Source organism: Macaca mulatta, chromosome 6 (assembly GCF_049350105.2).
Source record: "Macaca mulatta isolate MMU2019108-1 chromosome 6, T2T-MMU8v2.0, whole genome shotgun sequence".
Taxonomy (NCBI): Eukaryota; Metazoa; Chordata; class Mammalia; order Primates; family Cercopithecidae; genus Macaca; species Macaca mulatta.
In genome coordinates, this window is record NC_133411.1 from 148,498,387 (window position 1) to 148,520,494 (window position 22,108).

Here is a 22,108-nt window from a genome sequence, read left to right on the forward strand (position 1 = left end):
GGAACCTGGAGAGGAGTCTTAGGGTGTCAGGGAACTGCCAGTGTTCAATGGCATTGGTCAGCAGGGCCTGGTGGGGAAGAGGGCCAATTAGGGAAGCCAGGCTGAGTAGGGTAGTCTGTGAGGAACCACTGCAGGATGTGAAGCAGATGAGCCTCACTGGAGGCTGTGGAAAGCCTCCCTAGAACAGCACATGGCCTCAGGGGTTCGAGAACAGCTCTGATGCCAATTTCATTTCAGTTTCCTCATCTGAATAAAGGGGATGACATTATTGCAGGGGCTGCTATAAGGACTAAATGAGATAATGTACCTTAACTGTTTAGCACAATGCCCTGCTCAGGGTAAGGGCTGCACAAATACCAGCCATGGGTGTTATCAGCAGGATCCAGGAGAGCACAATCCAGGATCCCGGGCGGACACACCCCTCCCTAGAAGACAAGGCCGGCGATGCAGGGGCCATCTTCCCCAGCGGTGCTGGAGACTGAAGGAACTTCTTCCTGACTTGAAGGCTGATTGTTTCAAAAAACTCAGCAAAAAGTTTAATAGCAAGGTGAGACTTCAATACTCCTTTTTGAGGTAGGGAGAGGTGGGAGAATAGTGAACCAGGCTTCCCTTCTTCTTGGAGAAGGGGGCTGTGTTGGGGACAGTCTCACCCAAGGGCAGAGACCCTCATCCCATCCTTCCTGAATGTCCCCCACTTGTCTCATTGGCATCTGTGGTGGAGAGTTCTTTGTGGATGGCTTGCACGTGACATTTTCTGTTTCTGTAACACTTTCTGTGGGGACAATTCTGCCCTTTTCCTCTGTGGCTCCCACATGGGTTGGATAGGTGAGAGTCTAGGTCTCCCTCCTGAGGTGTTAATTTCCAGCAAGGGAAAACTCCAAGATCCACCGTCTAAACTGGGCCAGACATGTCAACACCCCTTCCCTGCGGAAGCCATCACCACTGGGACCACCTGGCCTTCCTCAATTGCAGCCTGTGGCTCCTTGACCTTTGCCCGCCTGAGTTGGGGGTGGGGGTGGCGGCATGAGTCTCAAAAAAAAGTGGGTAATAGCAATTCTCTAAAGTGGAATTACTACCCACCCTCCCCCATGGACCCCAGCATAAAGCTTTTTGGGGGGTGTGCATGACCTGACTCCCGTACTGACCTTAGGCTTCAGGAGATCTGTGGCATAGAGTTTCACTTCATGGATCCTAACCCTCTGAGACCTGCTGCTGACTCCCAGGGAACAGGTCCTCCCTCACAGTCTGTGCCTCAGCTTCCCCAGAAAAGGCAGATGGAGGTGGGTTAAATGCTTGGAGATCCTACACCTGGGATTTTGCTTCCTTTTTCCTTGCACGGTCAGTGCCCAACGCAGTGCCTGATACTCACACTCAGGCCCAGAATACCCATCTTTAAGCAGTTTAGAAGTAATCTTATGGGGGTGATGGGCATCTTAAAACGGTTTCCATAGCAGGCACCTTACTTTTACTCACATGGCATGTTTGTTTGGAGGGAGGCATTAAAAGGGCTGCCGGTGAGGAGGAGAGAAACTAAACACCTCCCCAAGGGAGCCATTTCTTGGCATAGTAGTTAAGGGAGACCACTTCTCAGCATTCGGAAGGAACTGGTTGGGAGGAGGTGTCCACGATGTCTGGGGAAGGGTCACTTCGTGTGGTCTTGGATATCAGGAGTGGGAGAGAGGCGACACATTCCAGATGAGCTCTGCCCTTTGACACCTCCCCCCTCCACACCACTCTGGCTGGGTCAAGGCCCCAAGGCCACATATAGAAGGCGTGGAAGGTGGGCACCAGCTGCTGCTGCCAGGAGATCCATGCTCCACAGCCCTCGCGCCAGCCTCGGAGACAGCCAGGCTGCGCAGAGCAGAGGAGAGGAAGCAGCGAGGTGGGAGACAGTTTCGCTTCTCCCACCGAGGCCGCGCCTGTGGCTGCAGGCGCCCGGATCGCCTCAGTTAACTCCCTGTTATCTGGGCCCCAATCGATCTCAGGCTGTAACGTTTAACCCTAGGCTGACTTCCCCAACTTGTCCTCCCCCTCTCCCTCCCCTGCTCGGGTCTGGGGACCGCGTTTTCTTCGCCTCGCAGATGAAAGTCGGCCTTGCACAAACACGCCCCCACGAATCCCAAAGAATTGGAGAAAACTTCCACTTTGGGATTATATGCAGTTGGGATTATATGAGCCCGGGGCTTGCACCATGGGTACGTGAGGTTAAGACATCTGCAGCAGCAGGATTAGCCCAAGATGAGCAGATGAAGGGGGGTCAATGATGTGAAAGCGGGATATGTGGGTCCAACTCTGTCCCCACTGGGCGCCGACTCTGGCAAGGCTGAGTTTTCCTTCTGTCTTTCAACCAGTACCTATTGAGCGCTGCTGTTCCAAGCATTGTTTCGGGTTTTGAGTGCGTAGGCCATGGTCTCAAGGTACCAAATATAGGTAGTCATTTTAGCCCCGGGACTCGAGAGTTGAGGCTGGTGCCTGTCTAAGAGACAAACTATCCTTTCTCGCATCAGTTTCCTCATCTGAGAAATGGGAACGGGAATCTCCGCCCCTTTTCTCCCGGGGCCCTAGTGCCCACTGAATCCATTAAGGTGCTCTTGGAAGGGTGGGGTCTTGGAACACGCGACTCCTTCCCAAGAGCCCTAGGCTAGGAATCTCTGGCCCGCCGCGCACCTGAGCTGGGGGTCGCGGCCAAATTCTCCCTCCCGGTCCTCGAAGCTTCTGGCCCCGCTGAAGAGGGCACAGAAAGATAGCAGATTTCCCCGGAGGTGCGTCTCTAAACCCAGACCGCCTCACCAAAGCAGGGAGGTCGTCCTTTTTTTTTTTTTTTTTTTTTTTTTGTAAAGTTGGGGGAAATAGGCGAAGACAGGGCGCGCCAGGGAGCTGAGCCTGGGTGGACCGCGTAAGGGCGCGGGGAGCTCGAGGCGCAGCGGCTGCAGCTCCGGCCTCAGAGCCCGCGGCGTCCAAGTGGCCCGAGCTGCGCTGGGAGGGAGGCGGCGGGAGGAGGGAAGTGAGCCGAGGTGGAAGGCGGGTTGGCGGGGGGGAGGGAGCGGCGAGTCCGGTCCGGGTTTTGCCGGCAGCCCCCGGGCAGCGTTCATAGCTCCTGCTCGGGCGGGCGCGCGGCGGCGGCGGCAGAGGCGGCTGAGCCTGAGCGGGGATGTAGAGGCGGCGGCAGCAGAGGCGGCACTGGCGGCAAGAGCAGGCGCCCGAGCTGAGCGAGAAGAGCGGCAGAGCCTCACCCCCTGAAGCCGGGCCCCGCGTCCCAGTCCTGCCCAGCCCGCGCCCAGCCATGCGCGCCGCCTGCTGAGTCCGGGCGCCGGACGCTGAGCCCTCCGCCCGCCGAGCCGCGCTCCGCTCGGGGGTGATTAGTTGCTTTTTGTTGTTTTTTAATTTGGGCCGCGGGGAGGGGGAGGAGGGGCAGGTGCTGCAGGCTCCCCCCCCTCCCCGCCTCGGGCCAGCCGCGGCGGCGCGACTCCGGCTCCGGACCCGGGCACTGCTGGCTGCTGGAGCGGAGCGCACCGCGGCGGCGGTGCCCAGAGCGGAGCGCGGCTCCCTGCCCCGCCCCTCCCCCTCGGCCTCGCGGCGACGGCGGCGGTGGCGGCTTGGACGACTCGGAGAGCCGGTAGGTGTCGGGCCACGGCCCTCCCTCGACCCCCCCCGGAGGCCGGCCCCCTCCCCTTCCCCGCCTACCTCCCTCTCCTCCCCCGGGGTTCGGTGCGCGGCCGGGGCCGGAGTTCGCTGCAAGTCGGCGGAAAGTTTGGCTGCGCGGGTTCCCCCTAAGTTCAGGTGCGGAGAGCCGGGGACGGGGAAGGAGGGGTCCGTGTTTGGGAGGGGCGGGGGGGCGCCCGCAGCATGAGCCGCGGTGCTTGGGAGCCTGGGAGACCTAGCGCCGGTGATCGCTCGGTGGCCGCTGCTATACCCAAGCCTCCCTAAGCCGCAGTATGCTCGGTCGCAGATCACTGAGTTCAGACAAAAAGAGGGGTTTTAGGGTCTGGGACAGCGGCTTGGGCGCCGTGGAGTGGGGCTGGGACGCTCCCTGCGTGGTGCCGCCCCCCCCCCGCCACTACTCCAGCTCTCCGGCGCTGGGGCGGCGGGCGCCCGGGGTCCTCACCTCTTGGCGTTGGGCGGGCGCTCAGCCTGCGGGGGAGGCTGCTTGTAGATCTCTGGCGCGCACTCCCCTCATCAGACCCCACTCGCAGTCCTGTGTTGAGGGGCGACGTTAACTGCTCTGGGCGCCCTCGACCACGCGTGACTGAGCCTCCCCCACCACTTGGAAGAGGCGGCGGCTACTTCTGCATTTCTCCTCCGGCTCCTCGCCCCCGCTGCCCGCGGGGTGCCCGGCAGGCTGATGAAGTTTGACCTTTTTTTTCCATCAAAGTACCCCACCACCACGGTGCCCCGCGGCCCCTCCCTCCCTTCCCTGCCTTGGGGAGTCTTTGGGGCTGTCTCCCGAGCCCCGCGTGGGCCAAGCAGCGTGCAGAGCCTGGGAGGGAGAATGGGGGTGTTCCTCTAGCTGCGGAACTGTGGGGGGGCGTACGTCCCAGGTGCCTGCCACGCTGCTCCGGCCCCAAATTTACCCATGAAGTTCCGCCTGAGCCCCCCTCCCCTTCGCATCCCCGGAGCGGAGTGAGGGGCTGAACCGCCGCGAGAGGAATGTGTTAATTTTCTGGCTGGGGGAAGTTGTCCTCGCCCGTAATGGGCTGCTTTCCGGCGGGGAGCGCGGGGTGCGCCTGGCTTTGTTTATTTGTAGGATCGACGGAAAGTGAGTGACCCCGGTTTTTAAATGAGGGGCCACCTTCGGGACCTGTCAGAAGAGCTGAAGTGCCCAAAGTGGGAGCAAGATCTCTTTTTGTTCTTTATTCCCCCCCGGGAATCGGAAGGGGTGTGCGGAGTTGGACTGGTGCCTCCGGCTGCAAGGAAGCACCAGTAAATTTGGGGGGTTCTGTAGTGCCTCATTCGGAAAGACCCGCTCCCTGAAGTCTCCCGCGACAGGGGTCTGAAGGTTTGGCAACCGCGCCCTACTTTGCCCCCTGGACCTTGGGTGGTCTGAGAGAGTCGCGTCTTCGGATCGGGGCTGGGGGGAGGGGAGCTAAGGGGGTGGCCGGCGGACCAGACTCCTGACCCCCGCCTTTCCCCGCGCGGCGGGCGCTATTTGGAGCCCTTGGATTTGTGGTGGGCCCTGTCCCCGCCCCCCGCATTTTCTTTGGAAGTGTTGGGGAGGGGGCGAGTGTGCGATCGCTCGGCCCTCGCCCCCGCCGGAGCCGCCCCAGGGCCGCCGGCAAACAGAGTCCCTTTCAAGTTTTCCGCTGGGGCCGCCTGGCGGGGGCTGCGAGCGCAGTCGCTGCGGACTTGTTTGGAGCGCGATTTGAACGCCCGGCGCCACCTCAGCTGCCCCAGCCCGTGGGGTGGGGGGCGTCTGTCCTTTGCAGTTGGGAGTATTTAAATTGGACGTTTTGGGGGGCCTCTGGCCTAAGCGTCACCTGGTCGCCCTCCTGAAAGACGCCCGTGCCTTGGTTTCCAACCGCCACTAGAAAACCGGGAACTGAGACCGAAGCCCCCTCTAAACCCCTTTCTGAGAGCCGTGCGGGGAGACTCAGGCCGGCGGGCTACCTACCCGTAACTGCGTATTGTTGATTTAGCAGTTTCCCTAGATGAGAGTCAGGCTGGAGCTTGGGGGGGTGGGGAGTGGCTCGCTCTGCAGCTGTCACCCCCCTCCCAGAACGGAAATTGTCCTCTCCTTGGGGAGGAGGGAGAGGGGGTGACGGTTTGATTTTTGCCCTGGGAAGAGATGGGAACAGCTGAGGGAGGTTGGCCTCTGAGTTCCCAGCCAGCCCCCGGAACTTGGGTAGAACCCCCCTACCCCTCATCCTCGCAGGAGCTGGGTCTTTCCCAGGGACGTCCCTAGTCAGCCTTGGCCACCCTCTCCATGCCACCTCCCTTTCCAAGGTGAGCCTCTGCAGAAGACAGACCCTTGGCAGGCTGGCTGTCGGGTTGGTGCCTTATTTATGTGTGTATCTGGTCCTGGCTGTTTTCGCCGCTCAGCAGGTGACCCTGGCCAGGGCCTCCTATCTCTCCCGCGACAGAGCCTGTTGACTTACCCGAGGGCCAGTGGCCTCGTCTTTATCACGTGAGGCCTGGAATGTCCACCCGGCTGGGCTGGGCTGGGCTGGGCTGGGCTGGGCTGGGGTGGGTGGGGGAAGGGGAGGGGAGGATTCTACATCCAGGGCCCGGGCCAGCAAAGGCCCATGTTCCAAGGGTTCCCACTGTGACCCTAAACTCTTGCTGCCGCTTTCCAGCTCTGCCTGCCTCCTACCCATTTGGCACATGTGAAACTGAGACCCATAGGAGTGTGGGGGCAGGTTTGTATCTGGGTGAAGAAACAAGTCCAGGGGAATTAAATACCCTGCCTTCTTTTTTTTTTTTTTTTTTTTTTGAGACGGAGTCTGGCTCTGTTGCCCAGGCTGGAGTGCAGTGGCCGGATCTCAGCTCACTGCAAGCCCCGCCTCCCGGGTTCACGCCATTCTCCTGCCTCAGCCTCCCGAGTAGCTGGGAGTACAGGCGCCCGCCACCTCGCCCGGCTAATTTTTTTTGTATTTTAGTAGAGACGGGGTTTCACCGTGTTAGCCAGGATGGTCTCGATCTCCTGAACTCGTGATTCGCCCGTCTCGGCCTCCCAAAGTGCTGGGATTACAGGCTTGAGCCACCGCGCCCGGCCTACCCTGCCTTCTTTAGGAGTGACTGCACCTTGTTGTTTATGGGAGGATGGAATGGAGGGGGTCTTGCCAGGAGGGAGAGAGGGATGTGGGCTGGGCTGACTTTCCAGGTTGCAGGATAGGGTGGAGAAATGAGGGAATACGGGTGAGCCAGACCCAAGCCTGGGTTCCTAGAGCCCCTGTCTGGTGGCTTGACGATTTAGTCCGAATTAACAAGCATGATGCTCTGGGGCATGCTCTAATTGAACAACGATGGGGGTTCACACATTGTTATTACTGTTATTATTGCCCACTCTTTATATGTTATTCATTTGTTGGCCCAATATGTTTGTATTGAGCACCTACTGTGTATCAAACCCCACCCTTCTGGTGGTGCACAAATGAATCACTGCTCCAGCTCTGGAGGCAGGCCCAGGATAGAAGCTCCGCCCCCTTTCCCCGCCCTCTGGGGCCCTGATTGGGGCTTTCCCTCTTTTCTTTTTTCTGGGGCTCTCCCTCTCTTACCCCCACCACCTGGTCCCATCCTAGCTGCGTGCGTGCGTGTGTGTGTGTGTGTGTGTGTGTGTGTGTGTGTGTGTGTGTGTGGCGCTGTATGTGTGGCTGTGTATGTGTGTGTGAAGTGTCCTTGATTAAGTGTATTAATAGTTAAACTCTCACTCATAGCTGGAACTCACCAGACCACAAAAAACCTCCCCCGTTACTCACGCGCTACTGCCCAACAAGAATATCCCACTAAAGTTTTTTCCTGCTTTCTCTTACTCCCCCTCACCTCCCCCCAACACTGAGCCCACCCTTCCTGGATTCGAGCAATGAGAAAGGACTGCCCCCTCAAAGACCCAGGAATCTCCAACCCTCCACCTGCCCCCTAAAGCCAGAGGCAGTGTCAGCTGACAGAGATGAGGCTGTGTGGCACTAGTCTGTTGCTCTGGGATGTGGGAATCTGGGTGATGTGTGCTTATGACTCAGGACATGTGTGTCTCTAAGTCGTGTGTCTGTATTTGTGAATCTCTGTGTTGAATGTCTTTCTCAGGGTGACTTCTCAGAGTCTGAACATACATGGATTTATGAATCAGGGCATGTGTGTCTGTCCTGATCTAGAAGTATGTGGATCTGTAGTGTATGTGTACATGTGTGTTTGTGAATCTGAGATTGTATTTCTGAAGATTGGCTATGTCCCTGTGAATCTGGGAATGAATATATTCTGTGAGTTGTGTGTGCTTGGAATTTTGGAGAGTTTGGATTTGTGATTTGTGTGTATCTGTGTGCTTTGTATATGCTTATAAATCTGGGGGATCTGACTGAGTAGGGTGTGTCTGAATTGTGAATGTGGGAGTGGGCCTGTCTGTGCTGTATGGACAGTGGTTTCTCTCTGTCTGTGGCGGTGGCGGCTGGCTATGTTTTCCTTTCTCGTTCTGTATCTCTGTCTTACTGAATCTCCCCCTCTGGTTGTTTGAGGCCCTGAATGTGTGTGTGTAGAATTGAACCTCTCACACCCAGTCCTTTCCCCTGCAACCCCTACAACCCTTCCCTCCCCAGCAGTCACTGGGCAGCCTCCCCGTCTGCCTGCCTGCTGGGAGTTTTGGAAGCCACAGAGGGAGATAGGGCCAGGGTGACAGCGTATATCCACGGCAATGGTAGCATGTGATTACGGGAATAAAAGGATTTTAAGGTCATGGGTGGGTTTTCTTGAGGGAGGGGTTGTGCCCCCACAACCCACCATTTGGTGGAGCCAGTGGCAGCAAAGGGCTGGCCTGTGTGTCTCCAGGCTGGGAGACCTGCCCCTATGCAGGTGAATGTGGATATATGGGGCTTACCTGGGAGTGTAAGCACATGCTTGCACACATATGAATGGAGCCTGTGAGAGCATGTGAGTCTGGCTGCCAAATCCCCAGATGAGAATCCATAGACTTGTTCCCTGGGGGAGGATTCCCAGGAAAACTTGCTTCTGGGTATCACGTGGAGCTGGAACCTTGCGGTCCTCTATATGTTGAGAAGCAGTCTGGTCCCAACCTTTGCCTGTACCCATACTCCCAACTCCAAGTCTCGTGTCTCTGGCCAGAGATTGGCTGGGCCAAGTCACCTGGGCCAGGCCACATCTTGGGGTGTCAGTGCCCCTGGCCCCGCTCCAGCCCCTGTAATTGCATTCTGCCGCCTAATCCCCCGCCAGCTCAATTAGATCGCAAATTCTTCTTCATTTCCTGCCTCTGATGCTGGCCTCCCTCTGGGCTCACAGGGCCTAGGAGGGAGGGAGGGGGGGGATCCTGCCCCGTCTTCCACAGCACTGGGGGCTCTGAAGAGGTGATTAGTTCCAGGCACTCTGGCCCCGGAGCACAGGTTAGAACCCTGGGGACCAACAACACAGGGCTCCATTGGCCCTTTTTAGGTCAGCCTCAGTATCCTCACACTGGGGCAGGGCCAGTGTTACCTGGTTCAGGGGCTCTGGGTAGACCAAGCAGATTACTCTAGCCAGGACCCTAGCTTGTACCCTCACCTGGAGCTCCTACAGGCTCTGTGCCTCTCCCATCCTCAAAACAGTTGCCATTTCCCCAACCCCCACAGCAGTTGTGACCTTGTTTTTGACCTTTTCTGGGTATCCCTTGTCGGAGCCAATTGAACCACTGAGCTCCACTCCTACCAGGTCCTCCTAACCCCCACCCAGACAAGTGTGTATGAGCAGTGGCTCTAGAGTCCTTCAGATCTGACTCCAAATCCTGGCCATGTCACGGCCTAGCTGGATGTATGACATTTGGGCCAGTTGTGTTATCTCTACAAACCTCAGTTTCCTAATCTCTGAAATTGGACAGTAAGAGAATGCCTGCCTCACAAGGTCATTTTCAGATGGACACAGATGGTTGCATAGTGCCTGGCAGGGGGAGGTGCTCACCTACAATCTGTATTCAGTAAACACCGGCTTTTATAGAGACAAGGAATGCACATCCCCCGTGAATCCTAAGAAAATAACATGTGGCTCACACCTAGCACTTCTGTCTCCATTCTGCTGATTACCAGGTGTGTGACTGTGGGTGCATCACTTTGTCTGACTTTCTCTTCCCCATCTGTAAAATGGGACTGATAATAGGACAGACCCCATGGGGCACATGGTACCCTTCTCTGGGATGATGCGTGCAGATTCTTGGCCTCAGTATGTTTTCAAGGTGTTATTTGCCTTCTTTCTTTCCTCACACCAAGCCTAGGGTGGAGTGGAGCTGGTGAAGACACAGGCTCAGGGACAAGGGGACTGACCAAGGTCGTGAAGCTAGTAATGACGCCAGGCTGGGGTAGGGTGGGAGGGCTGGGGGGTGACCTGCTGGCTCAGCTGAGCTGTGAGGCCCAGTCGTCCCTCCCCGCAGGTCTCTGTGGAAAGTGGTGGCTTGGCTGATTTTTCCTGGGAAGGAGAAGCTGGATGTCTCCCGCTCCTTCCCCAGGAGGTGCCATGGCAGCGGCTGTGTTGACAGGCCTCCTGGCTTTCTTGATAGGGTGGCTGGCAGCTCTGGAAGGCCGGCTGTGCCCAGATCAGCCTGAGGGAAGAGGGAACCGCAGAGGTCTCCCTGCCATCACTAATCCCCACAGCCCCTCCCACCCTCAGCCTGTCCCTCTATCGCAGGAGACTGGCTATGATGGAGGTGGTGGAGAGACAGGCCAGAGGTGGGGCAGCCCTCCGCCTCAGGGTCCCCCATCGCTCCTCGGCTAGTCTCCTGCTTCCTATGACCTCTGTCACTCACTGGCCTAGCTCTTTAATATTTAATGGCCCTTCAAGCCGGCCCCCTGCCCCAGCCCACACAGCCCCCTTTGTCTCTGCCTGCCACCTGCCCCCCTGGGGCATCCCTGCTGCTGAATTACTGACCCAGAGGCTGCCTCTGCCCTAACTGTCCCCCACTGTGCCCGCCCCTGACACTTTCCCTGTCCCTCCTGACCTACCTCCCCCACACCTCTCCTTGTGACACCCTTCATCTCTTCGGGATTCTCTCCCCTTCCCTGACATCTCTGACCATCTCCCTGCCCTTTTCCTCCATTTTCCTCTTTTGTTGGCCTCCTCCTTCCCAGTGGGACAGAAACCGCGGCAACTGGTCCGCCTGCCTGTCCACCCCGCCAACCCCTGTCCATCCCTTCCTGCCCCCTCCCCCACCGGCTGTGCCGGCCGGCCGTGAGAGCTGGTTTTATTTATTTTTCTGTTTGTTTGGGAAGAGGGCAGTGGCGGCTCTGGGCCCTGGCTGCTGCGCTCTGCTTAGAGCAGCGGGCAGGCGGGCCTCACTGGCCTCCCAGGAATGTGGCCGGGACGCCCCAGCTATATTTACTCCCCTCCAGCTGCCGGCCCCAGCAGGGCAGAGCCAGGCCTGCCTGGTGGCCCCCGGGGAGCCCTGTACCCACCTTCCCCTGTCTGGCACACCCCACATCACCCTTGGACCCACCACTCCCTCCCTCGCCTGTGACCTTTTCTGACCTCCTCAGACGTGCCCAGCCTGCCAGCAGGAACACTTACTTGTGTGCCATGCCAGTACGGGCGTAATGTTCGGGCACTGGGGGCCTGGGTTCCTGTGGGGCAACACCTAGTGGCCCCTATACCCCTAAGTAGGGGCCTAGGCTGGGCCTGTAATCCGATGGCCAGAACTATGCAAAGCATCTTTCCAGGCCTCTCTCCATGGACCTGGCCCCTGCTCTTGCCACAGTCCCTTCAGCTCTGCTGTGATCACTGGCAGGGGTGATGTCAGGTGGGGGCCTGAGTGGGCTTGAGTGGCTGTGCTCCTGGCATCACTGGATCCCCAGGTCTCTCACACAGGCATACATACGTATGTGTAACACACCTGCTTATACACACACACGTGTGTGCAGAAAGACACACTCACCCATGAAAACATGCTGGCTTATACCTTCCTTGGAGGCAGGGCTATGCCTCCTGTCATTGATCCCCTCATTCATCAGATGCTTATTGGGGCTTTTTGAGCCTGCTCCTTGCCAGCCTTGCAATGGGATATGGCAGTGATTCTTCTTGTACCCCCAGTGCCTGGCACCAAATAAGTGTTTGAAGAACTTTAGCTGCTGCTGTAATCAGTTGTGGCCCCCAACTGTTAACTGCTTTTTTTTTTGTCTTTTTTTTTTTTTTTTTTCTTGAGATGGAGTCTCACTCTGTCACCCAGGCTGGAGTACAATGGCACCATCTCGGCTCACTGCAACCCCTGCCTCCTGGGTTCAGGCAGTTCTCCTGCCTCAGCCTCCGGAGTAGCTGGGATTACAGGCGCGCGCCACCACACCCGCCTAATTTTTGTATTTTTAGTAGACACGGGGTTTCTCCACGTTGGCCAGGCTGGTCTCGAACTCCTGACCTCAAGTGATTTACCTGCCTTGGCCTCCCGAAGTGCTGGGATTACAGGCGTGAGCCACTGCGCTGGCCAACTGCTATTGTTAGAATAGATTGTAACAAAGTCAGTGATAATGGGTAGCCCAACAAAAGTTCTCTCTGTGGCAGGCACCATGTTAACAGCTTTCTGACTTTCACCTTTTTTCATCCCCATAGTAGCCTCGGGTGACATGAGCCCGTACCTGGGACAGATGTGTGTTGTTAGCATCCCCATATACAGATGAGGAAACTGAGGCCTTGGGAGTTTGTGGCTTGCCACTGCCTAGTGGGATGGAGTCCTGGCAGAGCCCTTGACAGGCTGTTGGCCTTTGTATGCTGCTTCCTGAACCTTCCACACTACCTGGCACACAGAAGGGACTCCTTAAATGCTTGCTGGGCACAGGCCTTGCTCTTTCCTCTTTGAGGCCCCCATAACCCTTGGCAATGGGCCAGATGTGGTAGGGAGATGGGCTGATAGGCTAGTTGGGTGGATAAAAGTGGATGAATGAATGACTGGATGACTGGTGGTGAGGATGAGTACTGTCAGGGGACACTGGAATGGGGGTGTGCTGGTGGACAGGCTGGCATGTGGAGACCCACTGGCCCTGTGGAGGATTCTGGGAAGCAAGGTGGGGGCAAGGCGGAGAGATGTGACCAGAGAGCAACAGGCTGCTGAGCCAAGCCAGTGGGGCAGGTCCTATCTTCTTCATGGACCACAATTTTTCCATCTGTCAGATGGGCTTGGGAGCCTTTGCCCTGGCTGGCCGCCAGCTGGCCTGGGCTGGAACTGGCCTGGGAGGTGAGGGGACTGTGGCGGGAAGGAGGAAGCAGTGGGTGGTGAAGACAGGAAGATAAAGCGTGGAGCTTGGCTTGGAACCTGAGAAGCAGAGAGACCAGCCCTGACCTGACGCCCGCCCTCCCTCCCTCCTAGCTGCAGGATGGGGTGCAGGCATGCAAACCCCCCGCCACCCACTCTCTCACTCTCTCTGGTGTGGGCTGACTTCCTGACATCTGTGGCATTAGTGGCTGTGTGTGCCAGGAGGAGGTGGCCTGTCCCCTAGGACTAGACCAGTTTCTGTCCGGGCCAGGGGCCCCACACAGCTTCATGCCAGTTCCTGCTGACTCTGATGAGAGAGACCCAGCCCCTCTCCTGCCTGGCCCACCTTCCCCAGAGCTAGATGGGAAATTAGTTAACTGGGCTCATAGCAGTAGGCAGAAGTGGACCTGGTCCCCTTTCTTCCTGGGGGTGTCAGATCTTGGTGACCTAGAATTTCTTAGTCATGGGAGTCTAGAATTATAGAATGCTTGGAATGGAGGCATTTTTCAAGTCAGGATTCTTGTTGGGATTCTGGAGTCACAGAACCATGGATTTTGCTGCTAGAAGGAAGTGTAAATGGTCATGTTTCAGTCTCCTTGTTTGATGCCAGGGGACATTAAAGCTCTAGGGGTCAGGCTGCCCTGAGGTCACAGGGCCTGGTGCCCTCAGGTGACATGAGCCCATACCTGGGACAGAAATGCCTGTTCTGCCCCTAGCCAGCCCCTCTCTGGAACTCTAGCCGGCGTGGAGAGTGGGCTGTGGGCCCAGTCAGGCAGTGAGGGGATGTGGCTGGCCCACAGGCACAGGAGGGGTCCTCTCGGCGGTGCCCGCCGCCCGCTGCCCACGCTTCCCGAGGCACCAGCGTGAGGAGGAAATGCAGGCTGTTGCTTCCAGCAACAGCCGGCAGGGCCGGGCGGCTTCCCAGCTCCCCCTCTGACTCATGGCCGCCTGCAGCTCCCCCTCCCTTGGGGTCCTCAGCAGCCCCATCTGTGCAATGGGGAGAGGAGGCTTTATTCAAGGTCTAATGTCACCATGACAATACCTTGGGATTGTTTTCAAGACCACTGCTGAGCTGTGGGAGAGTTGGGATCGTCATCTAGAGCAGCCTAACTGGGCATTTGAACCCAGAACACTGAGAGGTTCTGTTTGGAGTCATCCTAATGCCTCCAGAAGCCTGGGAGGGCTCAATTGGCTCCCGAGGCAGAAAGTGTGTTGGGAGGCAAAGGAATAGTGAGGGGACCTGCAGTGAGCCCCTTTCAGGAAGAGCACAGTATGGGAGGCCTGGCTCTCTGGGCTCTCCCCTGACCTTGGTTTGCCCATCTGCAGAATGGAGGTTGTTACCCATGAGGTCATTCATTCAGTGCCCGTGCTGTGCCTAGATGCTGGGGCTAGTGGCAGATTGGCCGGGAGGGGAGGATTCCTCTGCTGTAGACGTGGGGTGGGGGTGTGATTTGGTGACTCCCAGGGAAGGACTGAGGTGGGGGGAGGTAAGGAGCCAGCCAGTGAGGCGTAGTGTCCAGCAGAGAATCCCAGCTGTTGTCAGGAAGTGTTTCCTCCACTGGTTTCCTGGGAGGGAGACGAGGCTAGCAGGAAGGAGGGCAGTGGGGACAAATAAGGCCCCCAGCCAGTCCAAGTGGAGACATCCCAAGCTTGGCAGCTGGGCGGGTGTGCCCTGCACACTGCAGGAGGGCTGGAATGCACCCCTCATGCTCTGAGGCTGGGCCTATGCTGGGGGGCTGGGACTGCCAAGAGGGGCTGGGCCCTGGTCCAGATTTCAAAGCCTTCCCTAGGGGCCTTGTAGTGCCCTCCGCCCTGTCCTGAGCTGCCGCCGCGGGGGTGGCAGATGCTGTTTCATCAGCCGAGGCAAGTGGGAGGCCTCCGGAAGGTCCTCCTGGGAAGTTCCGGGGGGCAACAGGGGTGTCGGGGGGCAGCGGGGGTGTCGGCAGCTGCTGCCCCGCCTGGGCTGGCTCTCTGTGGCCTCCCAGGTCCCTCAGGCCCCGGGGGATGGGGGTGGTGCTGCTGCATTGAGGCTGGTCCCTCCTGCCCTTGCTTTCTCCCACTGCCCACTGAGCTTCTTGACTCTGGCCCCCTCCCATCTCTGGCTGCGTCTGCAGAGCCCCCCGGGAAGGCAGGGAGGAGGCGCAGCAGGCTCAGAACAGCGGGTGCCCGCGCAGCCAAGTATTTGCGCGAGCTGTCAGAGACAGACAGGCATGTGGGGAATTTGGTGCGTGTGGGGCTGGGGGAAGCAGCCGGGTGGGCAGGCAGGCAGGAGGAGGGAAGCTGGGGCTGCCTCTCAGTCTGTGGAACCCTGCAGAGACCACCTCTCCCCAGTCCTAGAGGCGAGCTGCATTCACGCACCTTCCTCCTGCCTGTGCCAGTGCAGTGAGGGGAGTGGGATGATCCTGTAGGGTCTGATAATAGCTCTGACACGGGGAAGGGGGTGCCTTGTGGAGGGCCTGCAGCCTGGAAGAGGCTCTGGTGGAGTGTGGAGCCAGGCAGGAATCCGGGTTGTGCCCGACCGTGGCCTCCAGGAAATAGCAGCTGTCATGCTCCCGCCCCTCCACCCCAAGCCTGGCACAACTTGTTTCCTGGCCAGGATCCGGCCAGGGCAGATTGGAGGAGCCTGGTATTGCCCGGCCTGGGCAAAGAATGGGCAGGATGGAGGGGCCGTGTTTATAAGCCTAAAGGCGCTTGGGGTGCTCTGGGGAGGGGACCTCAGCCCTTATCTCCTATGCGAAGACCCCAACCCAGTCACCTTTGTGGTCTATACTCCAAAAGCACCCATTAGGTAGGGCAGGGCCCAGAGCTGAGAAATGCTTGTTTTTTTGTAGCTTGAGAGCCCAGAGAGGGGGATCCGCTGCCCCAAGCTCACACAGTGGGCTCCTCAGCCTTCCCCTCTGGTTGGGGTAGGGGGGGGTATGTGGGTGGAGCCTCATGTGGGTGGGGCCGCTGGGAATTGGTGAACATGGGGGGTTTGCTGGGGTGGGGGGCCTATATTTAGTCAGCCCTGCAGAGCCAGGGCGCCTCTGGGAGCAGCTGCTGGGGTGGGGGGGGTACACAGACAGAGGCCTAGAGCTGCATTTAGTCTGGACAGAAATATCCTCCCCCCACCCAACCACCCACTGGCTGGGAGGCCAGGCTGCGGGCCTGTCCCCTGAGGGGCAGCTTGCCTGGGCCTGGTGGCCGGCGGGACAGGCAAGATGACCCGATAGGCTTTTCCCAGCTCAGGTTTCGATGAAACAGGAACCCCGGAGCCTCAGCCTGGGCCGAGGGGGCCAGGGCATCCGGAGCCTAGGGGGCCAGGACAGCCTCCCCCACCTCCACCCTCATGCTCCTCCCCATGCTGCAGCCTCCCCTTTTCAGAGGCCTGGGGAAGCAGCAGGTTATTTATCAAGCCAGCCTCCCCGCCGTGGCTGCCCGCGCCACCCCCCCACCTCTTGTGCTGGCGGCCATCAGCCCAGCAGAGCAGGGTGAGCTGGGCGGGCGGGCGGCAGGATTAGCTCAGGAGACGTGAGTCACCCCATCCCCAGCAGCCCCAAGAGGCCCTGCGGCCTGGCAGGGAGAGTGCACACTCACGCACCCCACACGCGGCACAGCCGGGCACACACTTAGGACAGACACAGTCACTTGCAGCACACGTAGTTCCACACGACTCAGCACACCCAGCCGACACGCATGGTACAGACTCGGTCACATGCACCATGCACACACAGCTCCCATGTGGCGCTCCAGAAGCACACTCATGGTTCCAGCCACAGCCCAGCCTCTGGCGCACACACACACCAGCACATACCTAGGCGAATGCACATACACAGGCACACACGGGTGTGCCCCCTGCGAGGAGGCCACTCTCACCCCATTGGCCCCACACGCTGGGGTCTGATCATTCTCAGGCCATAGCTTACCCCCAGATGATGCCATTGGGTGGGCCAGGGCACTGGCACACACAGGCACACCTGCTGTGGTCAGGGCTCTGCTCCCCCAGACGCCCTGTGTTTAGGCTTACACAGAAGAGGCCTGGCCTTCAGCCATGTTGTGTCCACCGGGTTCTACAAGGTGTGGGTCGGGAGGTGGAGATGGTTTGTTCCCATAGCAAACCTGGCTCTGCCCTCTGGGGAGGAGGCCCAAGTATCAGGCATGAGAGTATTAAACCCACCTGCCCTCAGGCAGAGTGGGTTGGGTACATGGGGGAGGGATATAGGGGAGCTGGGAAAAGGAAAGGCTGGAGAGGGAGTGCCAGGGAAAGTCGATTTCCCCAGGACCACTAAGTGGCCGGCTGGTTCCCAGACCCAGGGCATGGGGTCCTTGGGAGGTGGCAGGGGTGTGCCAGAGATGGGGGAAGAATGATACCTCTGATCAAATGGACCCAGGAGTCTTTCTGCCCACCTTCCCTGCTTACCGCACACCTACTTCTCTCTGTTCCCTTAGTTGCCAAGGCCCTCATTATCCAGTGTCCCCACTTAGATTTTGGCCATGGCCCTGGTTCTTAAGTCTACAGCCCTGCAAAATGGGTAGAGAGCTGGCTTGTGTATAAGGGAGTCCTGGGGTGCTGAGAGCTGAGGATATGCCCTCAGGGAGCCTTTTTAAGCCTCTGCCCCACTTTGGGGTTGGGACCTGCCTTCCTCGCACTGGGCAGAAATAAGGGTATACCCATTTTCCATATGCTGCCAAAAAAGCAATTTTTCAGATGACAGAAGTGAGTCTGATGGGAATGGCTTCATGGTCATGAAGGGCTTTGGACACAGTCTCCTAACACCCAGACTACAGGTCATTCTGGGCCTACAGTACTGAGACAGCCTAGCAGTGGTCAAAGGGCATATGACTATAAGGACTTAGGCCCAGTTGGGCTCCCTCCTCCTGGCCACACAGGTCTCCATAAAGGACTGGGCCGTGGTTGAGGAGGAGAGAGGGACCCAAGCATCCTGAGGGACACAAATAGCAGTGGCCAGTCAGGAAACTGGATGCCCCTGTGCCACGGACTCTGGAGTTGGACAGGCCTGGGCTCCACACCTGGATTGGTCACTGCCTGCTGTGTAATCATGGGCAAGTCTGCTCACCTCTCTGACCTCATGTTTGTCACCTGTGAGATCGGTATGACTCTCATCTCTGTCTCAAAGCTGCAGGACCTGAAGTAGAGGGTGGGGTATGTTGTCATCAGTTCTCATTGTGTCACACGTGGATCTCCAAGCGAGTGTGCCCTTCCACCTGCTCCACTAGAGCTGGCATTTTTCTGGGGGTGGCATCCCATAACAAGGGCTCCTTAATTAGGTCTTGGCTTTAGCCTTCTCTAGGGCTGTTCTCAGATGGGGATGATGAGGTACCCGAGTGAAGAGGCTGAGCTGGGGGCCAGGGGTTGCGGGGAGGGATGGGAATGGGTTGGACCTAGGGCAGAGGAACCCATGGTCCTTGGGTGGAAAATCCTGGAGGCTTCCTAATATCAGAGGGAACAGAGAGCCGACTATAGTTTCAAGGATTTCTCTGTCTCCCACCCCCTACACTCACACAGCAAGTCTACAAGTTAGACTTGAGCAGGGACTTCCAAGTGGCAAATGGAGCCTTTGCAGGGTAGCGAGAGGCTTGGGATGTGCCTTTGTGAGGGCTGACAGGGCTGTGGGAGATGTAAGAAGAGCCAACATGAGCAGGCAGGGCTGAGGGCCAGAGAGGCAGGAGGAAAGGCTGTCCAGAAGTGTAGGTAGGCCTTCTTCCTTTGGGCAGAAGAGGAGATGCAAGCCTGACCAGTGGGGTGCTACCCTCATTGTAACCTTCAGGCTTCTACCACATGTCCATCTCCCCATGGTCCTGCAGGCTAGAGGGGGAATGCTCTGTATTTGGGGCTGGGGAAACTGAGGCATGAAGGATTGCCTCAGAGCTCAAAAGCAAACGGTGAGAGAACCGGGGCCATGACCTGGCTTACCCAACACGCCTGGCCTGACTTGTCCGTGACGTTCACGCTTATGCTGGCAGATGATGACAGTAAAAACAACAACACAGCTATCCTTAGTTGAGCACCTACTGCATGGGGACCCTACAGTGACCCCTTCACATAGGTTCTCTCCAGGACCTGACGAGGTGGGGGCTGTCAGCAGCTGCATTTCAGTGGCTAGCGGTTGGGCTCAGCGAGGGTCAGCAACCTGTCTAGGCTGGAGACAGCAGAGCTAGGACAGGAATCCCTACTCCAGCCTACTTGGACCCTGGCATGGCCTGAGCCTGTGTCTCTGAGATGAGGGGCTCCCCTTGCCCCATTACACACAAGATGCGTAGTGTTCTAGTTGAGCCAGCCCCCTCCCCCATGCCCAGCACCTTAACTCTCCTAGGACCCTCTGGTATCTCAAGGCACTGTCCAGGTTTGAACCTAAGAGCCTTGGAACTGCTAACCTAACCCCTTAACTCCAGGGGAGAGGGTGGGTGGGTGGGCGGGGGACCCCCTGGGGAGCAGATGGATGCCCCTTGGGGTTTCTGGGTTCTTCTGTAGACAGGTTCTGGGAAACTCCATGGTTAGGTCCGGGGAAGCTGCCTCGGGGCCTGGTCAGGGTTGCTTACCTTCTCCACCCCCTCCCCAGGGGCTCCATTTCCCTCTCCTGGGCACCCTTCAGGGAGGAGTTGAGCAAGTGCCCTTGAGCTGGCACTTCCTCTTTGGTATACAGGGACATAGCCACAATGACCCCCTATCCCGTGGTCCGTGTGTCACTTAGCACCAGGCGCTGCATGGCCCTGGGTCAGGGCTCACTAAAGTTCACTTCGTCGGGTTGACTTTACTACGGGCTGGTCCCAGCCTCAGGTCATTTCCCCTTTCTGGTCTCAGTTTCTTCATCTGTGAAATGACTGTGCAAGTCTGCCCTGCACATTCTCTGAAGCAGGGGTAAGTCCATTCCCTGCAGACACACACTTAGGAGCTTTGTGACTGGTGTTCCAGTTCCCCAGGCCCAGAGCTCCTGTAGCCCTCACACCTGCACGGGGGTCCAGGGGAAGAAGGGTGGGCTGTAGAGTTGGGCCAGCCTGCATTTCAGCGTCGCCTCCACTGTCCACACTTGCTTGACCTTGACCCACACCAGTGCCCCACTCAGCTCTGAGCCTCAGTGTCCTCATCTGCGAAACGGGAGAATCATGTTGCCTACTTCTGTGGGTTGCTGTGAGCATCAATCAAGATGATGTGGACAGAGCACCTGGCACAGAACCGACAGAGGGTGGTGACAGCGGAGCGCCTCCCCCCCAGACTATCCTCCTGGTCACTGTACCCCAGCCTTGGTCTTGAGGATTCTGGGAAGGAGACAGTGCCAATCTGCTGGCTCAGCCAGCTTGGCCAGTGACCTTCAGAGCACCCAGGCTGTCAAGGCCGCCGACTGCCTGCCGGGCGGGCAGGGGGGAGTGCCAACCAGCTCCTCGCCTGACGCTGCCCGCTCCTGCTCCCACTCTCCTCTCCCTCTCTGCGCCTGTGTGTGAGCTAATTAATCTCAGCCCCTTTGGGAAATTAGAACGCCGCAGCCGCGGCCTTCTCAGCCTCGCGGTGCCTGTGCTGCTACTGGGCCATGCCAAGACCCGCTGTGGTTTAGGGGCAATGGGGTGGGGGATGGGGCATCCCAGTGAGCTGGGCTGACCATGGGTCTCCCTGAGCCCCCACCTTCTTGCTGGAATGCTCTAATCTCTCAGCCTCCTCCCTTCCCAGATAGGATCCATAAGGATGCCAGGCCAGTGCCCGACTGTAGTGAAACCTAACCCCCAGTGGCCTCTCTGACCTGGCCCCAGGGCTGGTATGGCCACCCCCTTACACCACATTCCATCTCATTGCAGGGTCCTCTTGCCTGCCCAGCTTGGACTGATGGAGACAGATGTAATTATGGAATTTTGCTTGGGAAATTAATTTGAAAAAGTTAATTAATTGGCGGTTCCGGAGGTGGCGGGCTCCACGCCCGGCCAGTCTTGCTGACGTCAGTGCTGACCCACTGGAGATGTACAGCTTCCGGGCAGGCTGGGGAGAGGGACCCCAGTGACCTGGCTGGGCAGCCCTGAGACAGGTAGATGGACAGCGAGGAGCAAAGGGCAGACCAGTGTCCTGGCCCAGAGTCGGCACCTGGGAAGGATTTGTTGACCAGACCTGCTGAGGATAAGAACTTGGCCACTTGTTTGTGTGTTCAACAAGCCATTTTCAAGCTGCTATGGTACACTGACCCCAGTGTCCAAAGTGCCCCCAGCCGAAAATAGACCAGTTCTTCCAAACCCCTTTTCTCAAGGAAAACCTCTAAACCTATTCTCAAAAACTTTTTCAAAGCGCTCAAAGGACATTATCGGGCCAGTGTGCAGATGAAGCCACTGAGGCTCGGAGAGGGTGAGCCTTGCCTGGCTCCTCAGCAGTGTCCTCCAGCAGGGTGGAGCAGGGGCAGGTAGAACTTGGTCTCATTTCCAGAGGATGTGTGCCCCAGCTTCAGAATCCCATGGGCGGCCTCCTCCCAAGTATGGGTGATAGGGGCCTTGAAGTTGACTCTTCCCAGGAAGGAAGCCACAGAATATGGCCAGCCCCCTCACCCCCATCACCCCCATCCCTGTGTGTGCCTGTGGGAGCTTCCCCTACTACCCCATCCAAGCCTCAGAAGACCCCCATGCCCCAGGGGTCTCAGGGTACACAGACACCCCCACTACCTCCTGGACCTCCTGTGGGTCTTCTGACCACAAGCCTCGGCCGGATCAAGTCCTAGTTTCTGGAGGAGTGTGGGCTTTGGTGTGGTCTTTGTCTAGACAGGAGAAGGGTCAGGGTTGGGGCAAGAATGGCCAGGCCTGGGACAGGTCAAGGATACTGAGCCACAAAGAGGCCAGCAAGATGAGGAACGTGGGCCCTCCTGAGCTATGTGGTGTTGGGCAGGTCCCTTAGCTTCTCTAAGCCTCATTTTGCTCATCCGGGAAATGGGGATGATCATAGATGCCATTCAGAGAGCTGCAGAGAGGTGCAGGGATGCATAACCACTTGAAGTGGTGCTGGCCCTGGCACGGGCTGTTTCACTGCCCACTGGAGGCAGGCTGGGTGGGAGAGCAGCGAGCTGACTGGCACTGTGCTGTGGCTGGGGCCTGAGGACCAGGTTTTGAGAGGGGAGCCTGGTGCATGTGTCAGAGGAACTGAAGGATACAAGAGATGATATTTGTGAGACCCTGAGCCCTGCTCCAAGGGAGTCAGGCCACCCAGTATTTACCTTCCGACTTGTTTCATGTGTTCCCTCACCTTCAGGATTTCCAGGGGCCAGGTGGGCCCTGCTCAGTTTA

General features: G+C 58.2%; 1 protein-coding gene across 23 annotated transcripts in view; it reads left to right on the forward strand.

Annotated features, from left to right (window-relative positions):
* Nucleotides 1-2,058: 2,058 nt before the first annotated feature.
* CXXC5 (CXXC finger protein 5) overlaps nucleotides 2,059-22,108 on the forward strand; it is an 85,398-nt gene continuing 65,348 nt past the window's right edge. For 2 of the 23 annotated variants that reach the window (XM_078003727.1, XM_028849041.2), the window contains exons 1-2: nucleotides 3,128-3,616; nucleotides 20,648-20,871. The gene's annotated coding sequence lies outside the window, so the exon portion shown is untranslated. 23 annotated transcript variants of the gene reach the window in all.